The sequence below is a fragment of the Pan troglodytes genome, chromosome 18 (assembly GCF_028858775.2).
Source record: "Pan troglodytes isolate AG18354 chromosome 18, NHGRI_mPanTro3-v2.0_pri, whole genome shotgun sequence".
Lineage (NCBI taxonomy): Eukaryota > Metazoa > Chordata > Mammalia > Primates > Hominidae > Pan > Pan troglodytes.
The window spans coordinates 85,113,788-85,134,890 of NC_072416.2; the positions used below are offsets into that span (position 1 = coordinate 85,113,788).

Genomic DNA, 21,103 nt, shown 5'->3' on the forward strand with positions numbered 1-21,103 from the left:
TTTCCATGGCTTAATTCTACGGTAGATTAATTACACCTCAATAAGACTGTTATGAAAAAGAAAGTTACATTCACAGAAGTACGCTAAAGCTTCTCATTAACATTTTTGAAATGATTCATTTGGGCACTGCCTATTCAAATATAAAGTCATTTATTATTTATGTCATGTAAATGAAAATAGAACTAGCATCCTATTTTCCTGTAATTATTTTATAGAAAGAAAACATAGGGACGCCCCCAAATCCTCTGCTTATCCCACCACCGTGCATACAGATATGGTTATCGTGTATGTGTCACCCTGCAGGAATGATGGGAATGTCCTGAAATAAAGTCCTTTGGTCCTCTCTACAGGACAGCCAAGGAGATGGAAAGATCAGATGACATTGAAAATATTCACAGCCAGCCTGGCTGGGGCCTGGGCAGTCAGAACAAACACCCCTGGAGGCATTGGACCCCAGCAGGTGCCCTCGGGTGAGTAAGGGCTGCAGGTTAAACTGCTCAGGTTGGGGAAGCAAACTCCTCCCTCATCTGACCCCCACCTCCCCAGACAAGCTGCTGCCTTCAGCCGCTTCCCTGTCTCTCTCCCTTTTCTGCTCCAAGGGGGGATTTTTTTTTAACTTTTATTTTAGGCTCAGGGGTACATGAGCAGGTTTGTTATATAGGTAAATTGCATGTCGCAGGGGTTTGGTGTGCAGACTGTTTGCCCACCCAGGTGATAAACATAGCATCCAATAGTTTTTGGAGTCTCATCCCCCTTCCCCCACACCATCAGGTGGGGGTCTGCAGCCCAGCTCAACTGCCGTGCCTGGGAAAGCATTGCAGACCCCCTCCAGGCCTCATCATCTCCATCCTGCTGTGAGCAGCTAGGCTCCTGGCTTCTCCTGCCGCGTCCCCACATGCTCATGCTGCCGACGGTGTGTGCAACCTCCCGCTCCACCTGTTGGTCCAAACCAGCCCCATGTTCCCTCCTCCTGGTGTCCTTGGCCACCTCAGGATGAGGGAAGGGGCCGGGGGATTCTCTGCGTGGTCACTCGGTCACTCCGCAGACCTCGCCATCCAACACCCTCTGGCCTCCCAGAACTGCTCTGCTGGCCAGTGTGGCTAACGGGTGCTCCAAGGGCCATGCTCAGAACCACTGTCTTTGTCCTCAAGAGGATGGTGAAGGGTGAACACTTTCCCTTGAACATTTTCTTTGAAGACAACCTGTTGACGAGTTTACGGAGCAGCAAGTCGCAGCTATGGGAGGAGCTCTGGGGTCCACCAGGCCCAACCCGTCCTCTGCCTGCCACTTATGGACCCCTTCAACGAGCCAGGCACTGAGCTACCCAGCCACAGGTTTCTCTCATCTCCTCACAGCTGCCCTAGGAGAGGGTCTTGTTATCCTCATATGGGGAAACTGAGGCACGGGGGGAGAACTAGCTCACAGAACCAACTCCCGAGTGACGGAGGCAGGCTGAGAACCCTGCTGCCCGCTGCTAACCCATACTGAGCGTCCCGGGCCAGGACCCTCATCGTACACTTGCACACCCAGAGATACATCAAGCCACAGGCGTCCCCACCTGCACAAAGGTCAGTGCGTAGGGCTCAGATGGCAGAGACGGCTGCGAAGCCACAGCCCCTTCACCCACCTTCTCACCCTGCAACTGTGATGAGTTGCTGCACTCTGTGTGTCTCAGTTTCCTCATCTGTACCCTGAAGATATTAGTACCTGCCATGCCACATTGTGTTACAAAAATAAGCTTATGTGTGAAACATATTATGTATTTTAAAAACTTAGATTATGTGTCCAACACCATGACATGCTGCTATGACAGCTACTGTTATTAGTGCCGTTGTTGCCCCTGCCCTGCCACTAGATAAGGTCCTTGTGGCCACGCCAGGAAGGATGCAGGGAAGCCCAGGAGCTCTGAAGCTCCTGCCCTTCACAGGAATTGAGCCCACCAGCCACTCCTCCTGCTCCTGCTCCTGCTCCCACTCCCCGAGCTTCCACGGACAAATCCTGCCAGGAAAGGCTCTGCCCTGAGCACCTCCGCCCCCACCAACGCGACACATCTTCATGACACCAGTCCTTCTAGGAGTTTCTGCATGTGCACCCAGGTGTACTTACGTACCCAGACATCTCTATCGCCTGTGTGCATGCGTTATTCTCTGAGCTAAATTCCGGGACCAGCATTGGAGGGCGGTGAGCATATGCAGGTGAAAGGAGGAGGCTGGCCTAGGAAATTTCCATCAATTCCCAATGGAATCCTCTCTTTGAGCCCCCTAGGACTGACCCTTCAGTGCTATCACCTGGGGGAAGAGATGTGGAGGGAAGACGCCACCTTCTCCAGAAACACATGAGATGGACAAGCTCTCTCAGTGCCGGGTAGTTTCACGCACATTGTGTGTGTGCTGACTCAATCTCCCAAAAGGTTTACCTCAAAGGATGGAACCCAAAGACAGTTATTTCCATTTTCATCTCCATTTTACAGATGGGGAAACTGACAGCCATGCGGGAGACACTTTCCAAAGGTCAGGACAGTGCAGAGGGAGCAAAGCTGGCATGGAGAGCCCGCAGGCTGCTGCGGAGGCCCCTCGTTCAGCCATGACATCACACTGCCTCTCTCACTTTTCTTTGCCAAAAGAAAGAATCCCAGGACCCAGAGAGGACCTTGGAGGTCCTCTAAGCAATTCCCTCCTCTCTGTTCTCAAACCACTTGGAGATGGGGAAACTGAGGCATGAGGGGCTTAAGGGAAGTTTCTGAATCTACAAGGCAATCAGAGACCTTCTTTAACCAGGTACGCCTAGCTCCTGCCCTTTGGGTCAACAGCCTCTCTGATACTCTTAGAAACACAGCAGGAAGAAAAGTTCACACAAGAAAGCAAGCCCATTTTTTCACTTTTTTGTGAGGAGAAGGATTTCATATAGGACGTTGCACAGTGAGTGCATCCACCATAGACGCACACGCATGCCCTCTCCCCGTCCAGGGAAGCAAGCAGCCAGCTCTAATGATAATACATTTCCTGAGAACTTTCCACTCGCTCTGAAGCACTTCTAATTGTGTCTGGAGCCTTTCCTTCCTACCCCACAGGATGAGCTGGGACATGCCGCTCGCGAGTTTTCTCTCTTACACTGGCCTGGAGCTGTGCCAGGAGCCTTGGAGCCGAGTTGAGGGGGATTCCCAGCTCCCCACATCCCACCATCTCTCTGGGCTGCATTTTATCACCTGCAAAGTGGTGAGAGAGCAATACCTGCTTCCACGTGCAGGTGTTCCTGGAAGGATTCAGTGGATGGTGACTGCGGGTCATCCAGCTGCCACTGGTCCATGAGTACCAGCTGTTCTCATGGTGGTTCTGAAAGGGGGAGACAGAGGCAAATTGGTTCGTTTCTTCTTTGTTGTGAAGCCACGATTATCTTTTAAGGCACTCTGAGGATTAACACCAACTACCTTCTCTTTCCTGAAGCCAAATACTTCTTCAAGAACACCTGGGGGTCTGGGCCAGCCTGTCCCCAGCTGGTTTCACAAGTCAGCAGGTGTCCCCAACCACCTCCTGGGGTTTCATGAACTAAGCCCACTTTAACCTACACACATTGTGATATCCTATTATATTACATAAAATGCTTGCATTGCATAATATTTATATGTTATAAAATATACATACCTAATATAGAATATGCTAGATATTATATAATGTTTATAATATATGATATAACATAAGGAGGTGATGCCGTGATCAGGTACAACAGACGATCACACAGAAAGAACTTCAGGAAAAGGAGACCCCCCTGGCCTTGTGCTCGAGCCTTGGGCATCAGAGGCCTTGAGTTATCATCTAGCCCTACCAGTTAAACCTCGCCCCACCGAGCCTCAGTTTCCAGATCTGTCACATGAGAAACAAGGCCCTCATCATCACATATTGCAGGTTCAATGGGCATAGTTACCACACCAGTGGTGCGTCCGGAGGGCACGCACAGCGGAAGGCATTGTTTGCCCTGGCTCATCTAAGTCCTCGGTAACTCCAGGAAGGAGTTATTCTATCAGTCCTTGATGTACAGGTGGGGAGCTAAGGCTGGGAGAGGTGGAATCTCCTATCCAAAGTCACGGGACTGTGGAGGGAAGGTTCTGAATCTTGAGTTCCCAAAGCCCATGTCCCCTATGTCTGTGTGCCCTGCCTTACAAAGTCAGGGCTGTAAGGCTCTTTATCTGACCTTCCAGTCCAGCAAGAACCAGCTCACAACACTCAGCCATGTTGCTGTGTCTTCTCCTCCCCACCCACTTCCACCTTCCACCTGAAATGATTTCCCAGTCACACTCTGAAAAGGAGTAGATGTGGGTTACAAGGTACCTCCCATCATTCCAGATATCAGTTCCTCATCATTCCCTGGGCCTCCCAAGAGGGATATCTGTGCTCTCTGCTCTCATGTCCTGCTGGGCCTCAGAATCTGGCAGCCCTTGTAGCTTAGAAGAGACAGTAAAAGACTCTGCTCTTTAGCAAATCTTATTTCACTGCACTAGAACCGTAAGTCCCATGACCCAGTCCTCTTCATCTTAGTGGCCACAGTATCCCCAGGATCCAGCACTGTGCCTGGCATGAAGCCAGGAGGTACTAAACATATATGCAGGCTTCAGCATCAGACAGACCTGCAGTAACTGTGTCTGACCACTTACTAATGGTGTGGCCCAGGCAGGTTACTTCACTCCTCCAAGCCTTGGTTTTTTTATCTGTAAAATGAGGACAATTTAACAGCATAGCATCTGGCTCACTGGGTGTCTGAGAGACTTAAATAGAATGTATAGGGGACTTAGCACAGCGCTCAATGAATGATAGCTATCATGATCACCATAACCATGACAATCATCACCATCATGATCTCCAACACCATCACCATCACACATCATCAGCATCACCATCACCACCATCATCATCACCATCATCAACATCATTATCATCATCACCACCATCACCACCATCATCACCATCACTATCATCATCATTATCACCACCACTATTACCACCATCAGCATCATCATCATCACCATCACCAACACCACCATCATTATCATTACATCACCACCATCACCATCACCACCATCACCATCATCACCATCACCATCATCGCCATCATTATCATTACATTATCACCATAACCATCATTATCATCACATCATCACCACCATCACCATCACCATCATCTTCACCGTCATCACCACTATCACCATCATCACCATCACCATCATCGCCATCATTATCATCACATCATCACCACCATCTTCACCATCATCATCACCACTATCATCATCACTATCAACATCACCATCATCACCATCACCATCATCGCCATCATTATCATCACATCATCACCACCATCAACAACATCATCATCATCACCACCATCACCATCACCACCATCTTGACCGTCATCATCACCACTATCATCATCACTATCAACATCACCATCATCATCACCACCATCACCATCACCATCATTATCATCACCATCACTATCATCACCACTTTCTCTGTAGACACTTCGCTGAGACTTACCCTCATGTCAGCCACTGAGGACTCAGTTTAGAGCTAGTCAAGAACCAACCTAAAGTGCTTTGGTAACATAGGTCTCCTCAGCATCAGCAGTGAGTGTTTGACTTAGCTGACTCACTCCAATAATAGCACGGCAAAGGCAGGAAGGCCCAGAGCACACCCACTGTGCTCTGATCCCTGGGGGTCCTGGCACGTAATGTGGAGCAGGTGGGTGGATTTCAGCAACACTACCCTCCCCCATCTCTACAAAGGAGATTCCCAGCTTGGCGGTCCAGTCAGGGTGTGGTGAGAATGACTCACTCTGTGGCCTTCTTTAAGATCCTCCTCAGGAAGTGAAGAAGTCACTTTGGAGGCTCTCACTCACAAATAAAACATTTTCTTCCCACTCGTGAGATCAGCGTGTACTCAACCAGGATCAGAAGCCATGCCAACAGGCTGTGCCAGGGTGTCAGGAACGTTTAGATTCCCGAATGAGGAAACGAGAAGCAGGGATATGCGCACATTTCCAATGACCCATGGCCATTGCTGAATGTCTCCACTGTTGTAACAGCTAACGGTTTTCTAATCCCCAAAGAATGTATGTGATGGAGGAGATCCCCTCAACTCACTTCCTTCCCCCGAGAAGCCACCTTCAGCATGGAGCTTATGTCATTCTTGGCCGATGATGTGGCAAGCTTTTATGAGTGATTCCTTCCCAAGAAAATGGTTGTTATACTGGTTTCTTTGACAAGGGCCCCAGGCCAGCTCTGCCAAGTGCCATACTGAGAGTTGAGCAACATTTGCTGGTGTACTCAGACCTTAGTCTGATCTCTGTTGACCCGTTTTCTGACATATGTGATGGCTGATGTTTCTTGAAGGTATGATCTGGACCAAGCCCTTGGGTGATGGCTTCGTAGGTGGTATTAGGTTTGCTCTCCTTAACAACCCGATAACTTAACATTTTTCAATATCCCATTTGTGGATGAGAAAGCAAGATCAAGAAAGGTCATATAATTTATATGAAGTAATTCAACTAAAAAATAGGAGGGTAGGCTTCAGGGGCAGGAAATCTCTTCCCCAGACCCCTATCATTAACCTTCATTATAGTTGATCTCTGCTGGTCACTGGGCTATCACTTCCACCCCTCCCCTGCTTTGTATCATGGGGAACTACATTTCCCAGGTTCCTGTGTGCTCTGACTTCTGGGCAGTTTCAACCAATGGGAGGCACTGGTGGAGGACTTCTGAGAAAAGTATTTCTCCTCTCCCTCTCCCCCTCTGCCCACTTCCTTTCTGGCTCCAGCTCCTGTGGGAATGCCCTTCCCTCCATGGTCCCTATTTCCACTGGACAGGTTGTCAAGGGTCCAGCTTTCACCAGGTGACCCTAGATCCTGGGTTCCATGACACCATCTCCTCCTTTGTCACTCCAGCCCAAGGAGTGACTGTTTGCTGTGGCTGATCCCTGAGGTGCCTCAACACCTGCAGCTTGGCAGCTCCCCTAGGCCCTCACCTGTAAAACCAGCCCCCTATATTAAATCCCTCCATGTAAGATACCTGGAGTGACTTCTGTTTGCAGAGTGCACATGAGCTGATGGATCCTCAGCCTTGGTGACAGTTGTGAAGAAGAGGAGTGGTAGGGAATGGGGAAATACGGTGAGTGCAAACTCTGTCTCCCTGTCATCACACCCCATGCCTAACAGACATTATCGCATTTCACTCTCACAATCAGACTTTTAAAGCAGGGGATGTCATTAGCTCCATTTTACATAGGAGGGCCCTCCAGCTTCATTAGGGTAAATAACTTGCTCATCTAAAAGAGAACAGAGACAGGAGTCAGCCCTTGTTCTGCCGGGGTGCCAAAGGGGAGGGAGCTCTGGGCCCACCCCGACTGCTGCCCCCACTCCCCTGCCTGCCCAGCTCTCACTTGCTGCACACAGGAGGCCATGCTTGATGTGAGCTCCTGCACCCGACAAGGGCCAGCCCTGTGTGGGCCTGTGGAAAGCCCCACTCCGTGCTGCCTTCTACCCCTTAGGATTTTGACCTAAGCTCCTGGGCCTCCTGTGGCCACAGGGCATGGCCTGAGCCGGACACCCTGAGCTGAGAGCGGCTGTGGCAGGCCCAGATTTACGGCTTTGTTATTCCTGTGTTTTGGAGATTTTACAGCCCCGCGCTCCCTCGAGAACCCTGTGCTTTCTCTAGGACATATCAGTCAGACGGCGGAGGAAATATCCCAAATGCTGGGAACATCCTGTGTCACGGTGTCTCCCGGGCCCAGGTACCCACGACCTTTTGTTTACAGCCCGAGGGAGGAGGAGACTGATAAAGTGCGGGGGCTGGGGGGAGGGCCGGCGGCCCCTCTGGTGCCCTGGTTTGTTCTGGTTTGTTCTCCAAGGCGACACACGTCCCAAGCTTCCTGACCAAAACAGTCATCACCGTGGGCCTCTGGTGCGGAGCCAGTGCTCACGCTGCAGTGAGCGCCTCTTCATTCGCCTCCCGTCCGTTTGGGGCAGATAGCTGACTCCGCAAGGAGCCCCCACGCTGGCCAGTGGGGTCCAGCGGCGTTTTGCCTGCATGGGATACAAGGCCCTATTGTCCTGTGCCACCCCTCCCCCACGCCCACTGCCTCCCCAGAACCCTCCAGGCTGCAGCTCCTGTGTGAGATCGGGCCCCAGTCCTGCGGGGACTGGATGGGTGGGGGTGGGGAAGGGGCCTGGAAAGCAGGAGCAAAAAAAAAAAAAAAAGAAAGCAGCGACCACTAGGAGAGAGTTGGAGCCTATTAAAAATACACATATATTCATAAAATAAATAATAAACCAAACCTATAAAGGTCTGGAATGGGCCAGTTGCAGTGGCTCCCGCCTGTAATCCCAGCACTTTGGAGGCCAAGGTGGGCGGATCACCTGAGGTCGGGAGTTTGAGACCAGCCTGACAAACGTGGAGAAACCCCGTCTCTACTAAAAACACAAAAAAATTAGCCAGATGTGGTGGCTCATGCCTGTAATCCCACCTACTCAGGAGTCTGAGGCAGGAGAATCGCTTGAACCCGGGAGGCGGAGGTTGCAGTAAGCTGAGATCACACCATTGCACTCCAGCCTGGGCAACAAGAGCGAAACTCTGTCTCAAAAAAAAAAAAAAAAAAAAAAAAAGTGTGGAATGATACATACTAAATTGTTGAGGGTGATCTTCCCTGATGGGTGAGATCAGCTTTTCTTCTTCAGGTCATTATTCCACACTATCCAAAAAAGTTTAAACAACCATCTGTCACTTTTTTGTAAGAAAAAATATAAAGTTGCTTGAACTTGAAATGTGTAGCTCAAGCCAATGAAGCCGGGAGCAAAAAAAAGATATTAAGGAAAATTAAGCGCATAAACTGCCCATCTTGTCCCTTGACGGTTGCTTTGACACCAGTTCTAGATTATTCCTCATCCTACCGGGAGGGAGGAGTGGACCTTATGTAGCCCCTAGGGCAGTGTCCCCCTTTGCAGTCACAACACTCGTGGAGGGGACAGGGATCAGAGGACCCAGGAAGGTGCCAGAGGCCCCACAGCTGGGAGGGGCAGAGACGAGACCAAGGTCAGCGCAGTACCCACAGGAAGGGCAGAGGCAGGTACTCTCAGGACGCCCCAGCACCAGGCCTCCTGGGAAGGGGGGCAGCCCCGGGTCCAGGCACTCACCCCACCAGCTCTGTGATCACATGCTCGGCCCCATGGTGGGCCATGGATAGACAGGGGCAGAGGCACTAGCGCCCCCAGCTTAGCCCCGGTCTCCGAAGGAAAGGGCACCAGCAGTTGCCTCTGAAACATGGCCCTGGTGTCCTACCCTGAGAAACAAATGTGATCTGACCTCCAGCTCACCCCCGTCTCCCCTCTGACCCACCCCAAATCCAGGCCCTGAGTCCTCCGCCCAGGCAGCTGCGAGGCGGGGCGTGTGCTTTTAAGTACAGCTTTCCCCCGGTTTAGGCTGCTGCTAAAAATACACTGTTATTGACAGGCGACATGTGGAGAGCTCTTTCTGGTGTTGGAAAAACACAGTGGAGCCGTTCATAATGCTGGTGTTAAGGGGCAGAAGAAATGCCCCCTTGGTGACAGACATCCCCATGTCCAGGCTCCAGTGCAACCTGGGACTCTGAGCCGGCACATGACATCCATGAGGATGAGCTCCGTGCAAGCCAGGACTTCCCCCGCACAGGACTCTCCCCTGGAGCAGCCACAGCAAAGCACCTAGAACATGTGGCTGTAACAGCAAGTGGGTTTCCAGATCCCGGATCTCCTCCACCTGCTTCATCTGATTTGAATCACCCAACAGCACTGTACCCAGGGGATTACACGCCATTCCCATTTCAGGGAGTGAAACTGAAGCAATGCTCTTCTGTAGCTCAGAGGCTTTGCAAATGCTGTTCCTCCTGCTCAGATTACTTTTCAATGTGACCATGATAAAGTGGGCCAGAGTGAAGCATGTAAAGCACTTAGAAGCCCTGAGCCACCGTTTAAGAAGCCTGGCTGCCCTGAAGCCACCGCCAGGAGAGAGAAGCCTGAGACGCCCCGGCAACCCGCAGCCCAGCCATTTGAGACATTCCAGCCCAGATGCCCGGAGAAAAAGGCTTTCAGATGAGCCCAGGCCCAGCCACCATCTCATGCAGCTGGTGAGAGATCCTGATTGAGACCCACAATGCTGACCCCAGGCAAGACCTGGATTGGGGAGCCACTGTTTGGGGGTGTTTTGTTACACAGCAATAGCTGAGCCCCCCTTGCACTCTAGGGCCCTTGAGGAGAGGGTGACCAAAGCTGACAAATTGACGTAAAGAGACCATGCCCCAGCTGAGCCGCCCTCAGTAAGAGCCTTGTGGGGACTATGACTTCTGGTTTCAGCAGCATTTCAGGAAACGCCGGTGACAAGGCTTTGGGAAGGGTGATGACAGCGAGGGCAGGGATGCTTGACTCTCCAGACAGTGACGATTCAGGCGGGAAACAGCAGCTACTTTGCTACAGGGATCCACGAAAGTGTCCAAGGAGGAGACGAGGCCGTGGCTGAGTGCACAGTGGGCACCCGGTGGAGGGGGGTTCACGTGCATTGTCACTTCTGCTCTCCCACCGCCCTGGGAGTCAGGCACGATTAGAACTCCATCTCTGGAGAGGAGGCTGGGAGATGTAGAATAACTCATCCAGGACACAGCCTGTAACTCCTGGAGCTTGGATTTGAACAAGGTTGGTCATTCTGCTTTCCTTATCGATAACAAAATGGATGGGAGGAAGGTGGGGGGAGGGGCCACACTATTGGACCTCTGCCCCCAAAGGGTTCAATAGAGCTGTGCAAATTTAACATCCAGACACTCTGTCAAAGATGCCGGGGAAACTCTCCTAGGGGAGTTAATGATGTGAAGTTCAATGGACGTAAGGGCTCTTACCCTCAGAGGGCAGGTCAGCCAGGCCTGGGTTTGACCCCTGCTCTTCCCTCGCCAACCGTACACCTCAGGCAAGCTAGCTCTTGTAATAACGTGTCCTCACATGGAAAACTGGCACAGTCCACATTCCAGAGGGTGGGGGTCCCATCGGACAATATGGATCTACTGAAGCCAGCATGGGATGGAAACTTCCTGCTGCTTGGACCAATGTGATCATGTCATATCATGATCATGTCACGTCACCCGAGGACTGCACTCCCGGGCTCCCCTCCACGGCAGGATGGGAAGCCAGGTGTGAAAGTGCTACCTAGGAACACTGGGAAGCTCCCTGGGTGACCTGGGCTCCACCTGACCTGGCCGTGGTCCCCTTCCCTCCCCTCCGGAGGGAACGAGGGGCTTCCCTAACCAACAACGTCAGCCCCTTCCTCTTCTTTCTTGGCTTCTCCATGACCAAGGCCAATGTCAGAAGATCTTCCCAGGACCTGTCAGCCACAGAGTGCGATTGTGAAAAGGGGGTCTGTCTATGCTGGGTGCGGAACCCTGGTCCTGTCTGTCTATGCTGGGTGCGGAACCCTGGTCCTGTCTGTCTATGCTGGGTGCGGAACCCTGGTCCTGTCTGTCTATGCTGGGTGTGGAACCCTGGTCTTGTCTGTCTATACTGCGTGCGGAACCCTGGTCCGAGGATGCCCACCCCTCACCGGCTGCCCTGATAAACAGCCGCATCTGGAGATGAGGGGTGACAGGAAAACCTTTCCTCCGCTGTGGCAGGCAGAAGAGCCTTTCCCAGCCGGGAGTGAGGCATCTGGAAACACTCAGAGACCCCATCTCCATTGTAAACACAGACAAAGCTAGAATACAGGCACATCGATAAGAAAATATAAGATGGGGCATATCAGTCCCACACAATCCCAACGGTCAGACACAATAACTTTTTATTTTTTTATTTGAGGCAAGGTTTCACTCTGTCGCCCAGGCTGGAGTGCAGTGGCACAATCAAAGCTCACTGCAGCCTCAACCTCCTGGGCTCAAGCGATCCTTCTGCCTCAGCCTCCCGAATAGCTGGGACTACAGGCAGACAACACCACGCCTGGCTAATTTTTTTTTTATTTTTTGTAGAGATGGGGTCTTGCTATGTTGCCCAGGCTGGTCGTGGACTCCTGGGCTCCAGTGATCCTCCTGCCTCTGCCTTCCAAAGTGCTGGGATTATAGGCGTGAGCCACTCCACCTAGTCAACAATTTTTTTTAACATGTTGGTGTCATGCCAGATGTTTGAGGTGACGAACACCTTTGAAACTTTTATGGAAGTGTAATATACATAGGGAAAAGCACACGCATCATAGATGTACAGTTGGATGGCTTTTGCCAGTGCAATGTCTGTGTGCTGGTGTACGTGCAATGCTGAGTTACGGACCAGGAGGCCGGAGGGGCGTGTTCCATCCACACTGCATTCCACTAACACAGCTTCATTCTCTAGCCCTGTCCTTCCCTCCACCTCCCCTCCTCACCAACTCTTGCTCCTCCTGACACCAGCCCAGTTTTGAGAGCTTCGGGGAGCTCCGACTCACCTCCCCTGTGGGGTCAAACCCCCACAAAGAGCTCACAGAGCATCTCGGGCCTCTCCCTCAGGCAGTTGTAATTTTCCACTGATGTATGTGTTTGTCTCCCCCAGCTGGATGGGGACCCCCCAAGGGCAAGACCACCAGGCCTGCTATGCCCTCACAGTTCCCCGCCCCTAGCCTTGGTTCCAGCTCTAAAACTTGAATTCTCCTTCCAAGAGAGCTACCATGGCATTCCTGAGACTCCCAGGGCCTCGGGAACCCACCACCCCACCTCTGAGTTGCCCACAGTCTCCAAGAGAAAACGGGAGCTGCTCCCCGAGTCCAAGCTCCTGATCAAGACTCCACAAAGGCGATGCCGAGCAGGAAGATTTATTAGCCCCTCGGCTCTGCTAAAAGCATTCTGTCAAAGAATTTGAAAAACGCATCTCAGATTCAGTGTTGGGAGACAGCTATTCCCTCTGAGCAGGGGAGGATGTGAAACCCATCAGTCCCTGGTGTGGCTTTCCAGGCCAGCCAGGGGATCAGATCCTGACGGACGGGGCGGCCTCAGAGGCCAGGCGCCGCGTCCTCCTGGAGAGGGGCCCCGCTGGAGCCTGGAAGGAGCGGGAGCTGGGCAGGCTGTGAAGGGGAAGGGGAAGATGGATGGGGCTGGGGGGAGCTGCTGACAGAGCGCCTGGAGGGGAATGAAGCTGGAAAAGATCCGCGCTGGGACGCAGCCCTCGGAAACCCTGGCGGGCTCAGCTTTGGCTTCACCGGGAGCCTTGGAGAAGAGGAAACAGAAGGCTGTCAGGGAGCAGCTTCCCGGACCACCCACCAGGGAACAGGGAGGACTGTACTCCTGGAAGCCCAGGCTAGACAGGCAGGGGTCCCAGCCCATTCTGGGTAGGTGGGGGCCTTTCCAATCCAGCTCTGTTTACCGCATCCCCACCCCTTACCCAGCCCCAAATCTGCTGGGATGGCCACTCGGTGTCCAGAATGTGATTTGAAACATGCACATTCGTAAGGAGGTAGTGCAGGACCCTGCCTGCCATCCGCTGATGCCCAGGAGCCTTTGCACCCCCAGTCCTTCAGCCACGGACTCCTTCCCCAGGTCTTACCTTGGAAACCTCATCGTATTTTAGCCCAGAGGTCCCTGCATCAGACAAAGCCTCCTGGTCACACACTCTAGAGTATGTGGCATCTCACCCACGGTCATGCACACACAGGCACATGTACACCTGTGCATGCACATGCTTGAATGCACACATGTGTACACATATTTACTCTCCACAATACAGCAAGGGGATTGGAGACCAGGCTCTGGAGGCAGACTGACTTATTCAGCTCCTGCCTCTGCCCTGTGACCTTGGGGACATGATTTAACCACTCTGTGCCTTGGTTTCTTCATAAGTGAAATGGTGGCCGATGACACTGCCCCCTTCCTAAGGCTACTTGCAAGGCGGGGCTGTTAGAGAGGGTAACACATGTGCAGGAGTTAGCCTGACAGAATTAGGACACAGAGGGAGAGGTGTCCCTGTCACCACATCACAGCACTCAACAGGATGGGAAGTGATCTTAGCTATTCACTGGTTCGCTCACCTCTCCTCTGTCTCCCTCCCCCAGCGCTTCGTGGAGCACAAAGAAGACTGGTAGGATGGACAGTGGATGAACGACGTTCTCAGTCTGTCCCCGGGATCCGGGTCATGCACAGACCTCACACTCCACATGCAGAGTAACAAAGCAAAGCCTCCTTTGTAAGAGAGTGAGAGTACAATGAGTTCATGCTTGGAAGGAAGCACCAGGCAGGTCCCTGCACACGGTGGGCCCCTTAAGCAGGAGCTGAGTTCAGTGTCTCCTCTGCTGCTCACATCATCCCTGCAATGCGGGCTTCCTAAGCCCTCCTTTTCTCTAGGCTGCCATTTACTGAACCACACTCTGTGCCAAGCAAGATGCTAAAGGCTTTCTACGCACTTCTTCCTGAGCTCTCACAACAATCCTATTGACAGGTGCTCCAACGATCTCCTTTTTGCTAAAGAGTTAACCGAGGCTTAGTGAGATTGAGTGGCATCCTTGGTCCCCAGAGAGCATGTGGTCCTGATTTGAACCCAGCAACGATCCCAAGCTCGCTCGGCTCTGACCTCACTTCCGCACACCACACTCGTGGAAGCTTTTATTGTACCCCTCATAAGACGGAGAAACCGAGGCTCTGGGAGGGCAAATGGCGTGGCCAAGCACCCCAGGCCAACCCTGGTGGGCGGCTTGTACTCGACTTGAATCCTCCTGTCTGAAATATGCATTCCACTCTTCCCCACAGGACCCAATGCAGCAGTTCCGGAAGGAGGAATTCTGGCCCCCATTTGCCATAGTTGGAAAGCAGATTCATGTTGCATTCCCTTTGCCAATTTGCTTGCAGCGGGTTGATGAGGAGCAGCTCCCAGCTTGTCCCAGCCTTCATGTGGTAGGGGCTTCCAGCAACCACCCCCCCCGCCCCAGCAAGGTCCTCACAGCGCCCCAACACTGTGGGGCTGTCCCAGCACTGAGGCGATTAGCAGAATGATAGCAGCCAGCTGCTCGCTCCGTCTGCGAGACAGACCAGAGCTGCTTGAGTGACACACTTGCAAGCTTCACCCACGTTCCTCTCCCGGAATCACCGGGGCGGCCAAACCCCAGGAATCTGCCTGCTTGAAGGAATCAAATCCACCGTTTCACTGCCCACGCTCAGGACCCGGAGGGTCTCCTGAAATAAGGTTCATGAGGCGGCCTCTGGATTTGATTACAAGGAAATCTGTTCCCCATCTCAACCCCTCAACTCTCTCTGCCCTCGACTGCAGGAATGTGACGCCGGCTGATTTCTCAGCAACTCCCGCGTTTCTTGCAGACACTGGACCTGGAGCCAACTTTCTACCTGGCTTGTGCGATTCATAAATTACAGTGCAATCAAAAGACACATTCAGAAACTGCTGGAGGTTTCAATGAGTGAGCATATCAGTTTCCCAGGACAACAAACTGCCACACACTGGGGGGCTTACAACAGCAGAAACTTACTCTCTCACGTTCTGGAGGCCACAAGTCCCAAATCCAGACATCGGCAGGGCCGTGCTTCCTGCGGTGGCTCTAAGGGAGGGCCCTTCCTGCCTCTTCTGACTCCTGGTGGCCCCCAGGTATTCCATGGCTTGTGGCTGCATCGCTCCAATCTCCGCCTCCATCTTCACGTGGCCTCTTCTCGCTGTGTGCTTCTTGTCTGTGTGTCTCCTATAAGAACACATGTCATTGGGTTTACGGCCCAGCCAGGTAATCCAGGGTGATCTCACCTTGAGCTCCTTAACTTCACCACGTCTGCACAGGTGCTCTTTCTGAATGAGGTCAGCTTCACAGACTCTAGGGATGACTTGGATTTATTTGTTGGAGGGCCACCCCTGGACCGTATACAGTGAGCTTTATTCTTCCTTCTGAGGACATGAAGAAAGGGCCCTTGCCTCCCGGCCTGTCCCTGGAGAAGAAGAACTGACCTGGGCAGGGGGCAAGGAGGTGGAGAGGAGCTCCACCCTCAGCTGTGCCATGCCCTTAGGAAGCCTTGATCTCAGTCCCCACCTGCCCTGATCTCAGAGCTGGGACTTCATTAGGAACCCCATCTGACCAACGCCCAGCCTTCTCTGAGTTTACACGCCAGAGGAGGAGCTGGACACTAAATGAACACAACAAAAGATGGATAGATAAATACGTCACATGGTGACAAATGCCGTGAAAGAAAATGCAGCAGGGTCAGGGATAAAGAATGATGGGTCAAGGCCTCCTCCTGGGCTGGGGATGAGGGCAGAAGGAGACCACGGGCACCAAGCCACTCACTTGGAGCCCGGGATCAACCAAACCCCGGAGCCCAGGATCAACCAAACCCTGGGTGCACAGGAGACACTGACACCATTGGGTCTCAGAGGAGACTGACTTCTAGTCCTCATTCTGCTACTAACCAGCCCCAAGACAGGGCAAGTTGCCTCCCTTTTCTAACTCTCAAACTTCTCCTCCCTAAAGCGGGATTGGTGTCACAAATGAGTTGATGTACCTAGAAGGCTCGGCACACACCCGGGGACCAGCCCTCAGCAAATAGTGGTGACTGTCACCTCCGTCCCTGAGTTCCAATGTCCTCCAAGGTACCTCGTTCCCTCCAGCTCTAGCCTTCTATTCTCCACCCCCGACCTGGCTCCTCCATGTCTCCAACCACTGACCAAGGACCCCTGATTATTCCTTCCATGTTCAGCGGTGCTGGGTGGGTGGATGCAGAGGTAGCTGGGCTGATGTTGTGGCTGTGTGACCAGCTGCAAACCAGGAGAGGCTCCCGGAACACCCGCTGCCTTGGTGGGGTGCCGGGCTTTGATAGGCTGCCAGGAGCGATAGCCAGGCCTGTTTGCTTTGCCTTATCGGAGTGTTTTTCACCAGCATTGCCCCATCCCCTCTGTTCCCTCATGGAGGTTATCAGCCGCACATCCGCTGCAGGGGTGAAGCCCCACGGGTAACCTTTCCCACGCCTGCCTCTCTGTGCCCAAGCCCAAGCCCCTTCCTAACACCAGGTCCCTGCTCTTCTAGAGCGTCTCCCCAGAAAGGGTGAGCTTGGAAAGAAGACTCCCACTCCCTTAGAATTGGCTCTTTCCGAAGTACTCCAGAACTCATCACTTCCAAGAAAAACCCTGGGGATGCGGACGCTGGAGGTGGGAAGCCTAGATGTTCTCTGCTACCAAGAGACCAGCACGTGAAAACCCACTGTGGCATCCGCTTTCTGAGGCTGCCATAACAAAGAACCACAGGCTTGGGGGCTTCAACAACAGGAACGTATTCTCACGTTTCTGTAGGACCCAGGTCCAAGAACAGGGTGTCAGCAGGGCAGGCTCCCCGTGGGCTGTGAGGGGACTCTGTCCCAGGCCTCTCGGGGCGTTGGGTGTGTCATGGGTTCTTTGGCCTCCTTTGACTTGTAGATGCATGGCCCAATCTCTGCCTCCATCTCTGTGAAGGCTTCTCCCGGGGTGTGTATACCTCTACCCACGTACCCTTTGTAAGGACACAGCCATATCAGATTAATGACCTCATCTTAACTTGACTACATCTGCAAAGATCCTATTTTCAAATAAGGTTACATTCACAAGTACTGGCATTAAGACTTCTATGCCTTTTAAAGGGACACAATTGAACCAATAACTTTTCAATACTACATCCAAGCCCTGCCCCACCCCAGATCAGCTACAGCAGCATCTCTAAGGGAAGCCAGGTTGGTCTAGGGTGGATCCAACTGAACCACTGCCCCCGTCCAACAGACACAGGGAAACTAAGGCCCCCAAAGTAGACATGAGATGCCTAGTGGCACAGGTGCCTTGGGGCTGAGGCCTCCTCCCTCCTGGTTCGTGCCGCATCCTCAGCAGCAGGCCAGGGGCGAGGACTGTGCTCGAATCTGCAGGGAGGAGGATGAGCTCCCACCGCCGAGCCCCAGAGCTGACCTTGGTTTACGAGTTTCCTGAGTCAGTGTCTGCATCCGTGTGCTTTCAGCTTCACAACCCATATGGCACATGGGCGGTATCGCCCCATTCTCTCCAGGTGGAAACTAAGATTCAGAGAGGCAGATGCACTTGCTCAAGGAAGCACAGCTAGCTAGGGGCTGCAGGGCGATGGGAAGGAAGGATTCAAACCCAGGCCCATCCAGCCCCACAGCCTGAACCACTTCCCCAAACAGTGCTGCCCAGGAAACCCAAGCCCACCCGTGCTTCTCTGCCATAAATGGTAAGGAACGCATTTCGCAGGATGACTGAAATCCTCCTGTGACCACTTCTAGAATGGCTGGGCTCAGAGTGAGGCTGACCCATGGTCTGCTCCCAGCTCTGCCACTTACCAGCTGTGTGGCCTGGGGCAAGTCACTTTACCTCTCTGTGCCTCAGTTTCCTCATCTGTATAATAGGCTGGAAAATAGTGTCTACCAGTGAGGATGCTGGCGGATTGTATGGTCCCTGGGGAAATGCTGGAGAGGACTGTTACCTCCAGGGCAATGTGTGGCTCTGGCAGGGACTGGGTGCAGCTGTCCCTCAGCTGCTCACCCCTAATTTATGTTTAGGGTGAGGCCCCATCCCCATCCCCTCTTGCCCCCACCCCCGCCACAACCACATGATATCTTACTCCCAAGGCTTGTCAGGGCCACTAGTATGGTGATAAATCTCCCGCTGGCCCCTGCCTGCCCTCCCTCTAGCCTCTCCGCAGAGACCAAGTTGTTATAAATGTGTCCGGCCTCGTGAAACCGAACCCTGCCATGCCCCGCAACGGTGGCGGCATCTTAGCCGCCATTGCCTTATCTGATTGGAAACCAGTCCCTGCATTCCCCTTCCTGGGGCTCCGGGGGAGGGTCTTGCTGCTGATTCTAATCTGGGGAACGCCCCCAGGACAGGCAGGGCTCCACAGCAGGGCCAGGTGTGAGCTGCAGCAGGCCACAGGCCTGACAAAATTGGAGGCAAAGAGGTGAGGAGCCACAACCAACCCCAGCCCCAGCCCGTGCTCGGGATCTGTCGTGCCACGTGTTTTGGGCAGTGATGACATTCTTGTCTTGTTCGCTTGTAAAAGGAACTTATTTGCTTATATAACAGAACGGCCACCCTAGTGTCATTTGGGAGTTTCAGGTAGGGTTTCCTCCAGAGTTCAAACAGTGTCTCCAGAAACGGACTTTTCTCTCCACTCCTGGACACTGTCACCTGGGTTGGGGCTCCCACGTCTGGCCTTGTGTAGCCAGCAGGTGCTGCCAGCCGCCCCTGGCACCGCACGGCTCCCGATGTCAGTGCTGCACGAAAGAGTGAATGTGCTCGTCCCAGCACCCCCAGCCAAAGCCCAGAGACACCCTCGTATTGATCTGGCCTGTACCTGTACTCTTGCTTGGCCGGGGGAAAGGCTTTTGCCAGACTTAGATGCTTCTAAAGTATCTGAAATTTTAGCAGCCCCAGCATTTTGGGATTCGAAGGGCCCACATGTAAAGTAAATATGAGCTCAAGGGTTTGGGGTGTTGGAAGAAAAGCAGGAAGACTTCAGGGCACTCAGGAAAGCCAGGGACAGCATCTCTGATTGACTGAGCCTGAATACTGGCCAGGAACCACACTTCACAGGCACTGGGTCACAAACCCGAACAGCAAGGACATTAATGACCCAATCCACAGGTGAGGAAACCAGGAGGTGAGGAAGGCATCTGCCCAGCTACAGTGTGTTATCTTGGTCTGAGAGCAGAACCACCGGAAGCAAAGAACACCCTGGAACTGGAGGTCCAGGACACGCTGGAGACGCGAGCAGGAGCAGCAGGTGTCACGGGCTGTGCATGTCTCCTGCAGCTGCTCAAACAAATGACCACAACCTGGGAGGCTTAAAACCACAAAAGCTTACTCCCTCGCAGAAAGCCGAAGTCCGGCTGAAGTCTGAAGTCTGAAGTCCAAAATGAAGCCTAGAAAGTCCGAAATGAAGGTGTCTGCAGGGCCGTGCTCCCTCCAGAGGCTTGGGGAGAGGACCCTTCCTTCCTCCTCCAGCTTCCACTGGCCCAGGTGTTCCTCGGCTTGTGGCTGCAATCTCCTGTCTCTGCCTCTGTCTTCACGTGGCCTCCTCCTGGTGTGTCTGGGTCTCACATCTTTCTCTGCCTCTCTTATAAAAGCACTCATGACTGTGCAGTCCAGGATGCTGTCATCTTAAGATCCTTGATGTAATCACATCAGCAAAGACCCTTTACCCAATCAGGTCACATTCACAGGCTTCAAGGATTTCATGTGGATATTTTAGGACAGACCATTTTTCAGCCTACCACACATGCACACACACAGTGAAAATAAAAATGCTTTGCAACTGGTGCAGATCACAAAAGTAGCTGCTAGTGCTGAGGACAGAAAGTTGCATTAGAGTTTGGCCCTCTGGTATATGAACTTTCTGAACAGAAAACTGTATTGAACAAAGGACACTAGGCCGCCATGATGGAATGCTTCCCACAGGCTGGTTGTCATCTGCTTTGTGGCTCTTACCTGCTTTCCAAGGTGGACTCTATGCACCCACTTTACTGATGCAGAAACGAAGACTCAGAGACTCATTGTTTGCCCAAAAGCAGAGTGGGGATTACTACGTTGAATGCCATCGGACTCAGAACCTGCATCCTTCACAGTACATCATGCTGTTCCTCTTGCTTGAAAACCTATCACTGTGAACTAATGTGAAAACCCATCACTGGAATATGATCTAATACTCATGCCGTGCACCAGCGCACCCGAGCACTCACGGCCTGCCAGCTCATGGTTAGCACTTCTGTGCTTTCACAGATTCAACAAACATTGAAGACATGCTCCATAGAGCCAGGCATTGTGGCAGTGTGGAGAAGGGGGGACATTTTTCTCTACCCTGGAGGAACTCAGAATCTGATAGTAAAATATGACTGCTGTAACCCATGCAACCCCGTAAAAATCTTACAAAGTCGCTATGATAAGATTGCTGTGCCAGTGATGAGGACACTGGGGTTCAGAGAAGCCCTCGGCTTGGGAACAGCACAGCCGGGACTTGCCAATATGACTAGGTCCAGAGCATATTACTCCTCTCCCTACCTTGTCCTCTTTCAATGATTGGTGGCTGTGTTTTGTTTAAAGAGTGTGAATTACAGGAAAAAAACAAAAGGCAAAA

General features: G+C 52.6%; 2 long non-coding RNA genes across 3 annotated transcripts in view; one reads left to right on the top strand and one right to left on the bottom strand.

Moving 5' to 3' along the window:
* Nucleotides 1-15,691, bottom strand: part of LOC129137364 (uncharacterized) — a 112,255-nt gene extending 96,564 nt beyond the window's left edge. The window contains exons 1-2 of the long non-coding RNA XR_008539854.1: nt 15,485-15,691; nt 3,231-3,332 (exon numbers count right to left, since the gene is read on the bottom strand). This is a non-coding gene — a long non-coding RNA (uncharacterized LOC129137364). The remainder of the gene's footprint in view (nt 1-3,230; nt 3,333-15,484) is intronic.
* Nucleotides 1-21,103, top strand: part of LOC129137363 (uncharacterized) — a 68,143-nt gene extending 47,040 nt beyond the window's left edge. The window contains exons 2-6 of one of the 2 annotated variants that reach the window (XR_008539853.1): nt 351-470; nt 7,077-7,153; nt 7,655-7,775; nt 9,491-10,704; nt 14,063-21,103. This is a non-coding gene — a long non-coding RNA (uncharacterized LOC129137363). Of the gene's footprint in view, nt 1-350; nt 471-7,076; nt 7,776-9,490; nt 10,705-14,062 lie in introns of both variants that reach the window. The other variant, XR_008539852.1, reaches the window with a different exon arrangement.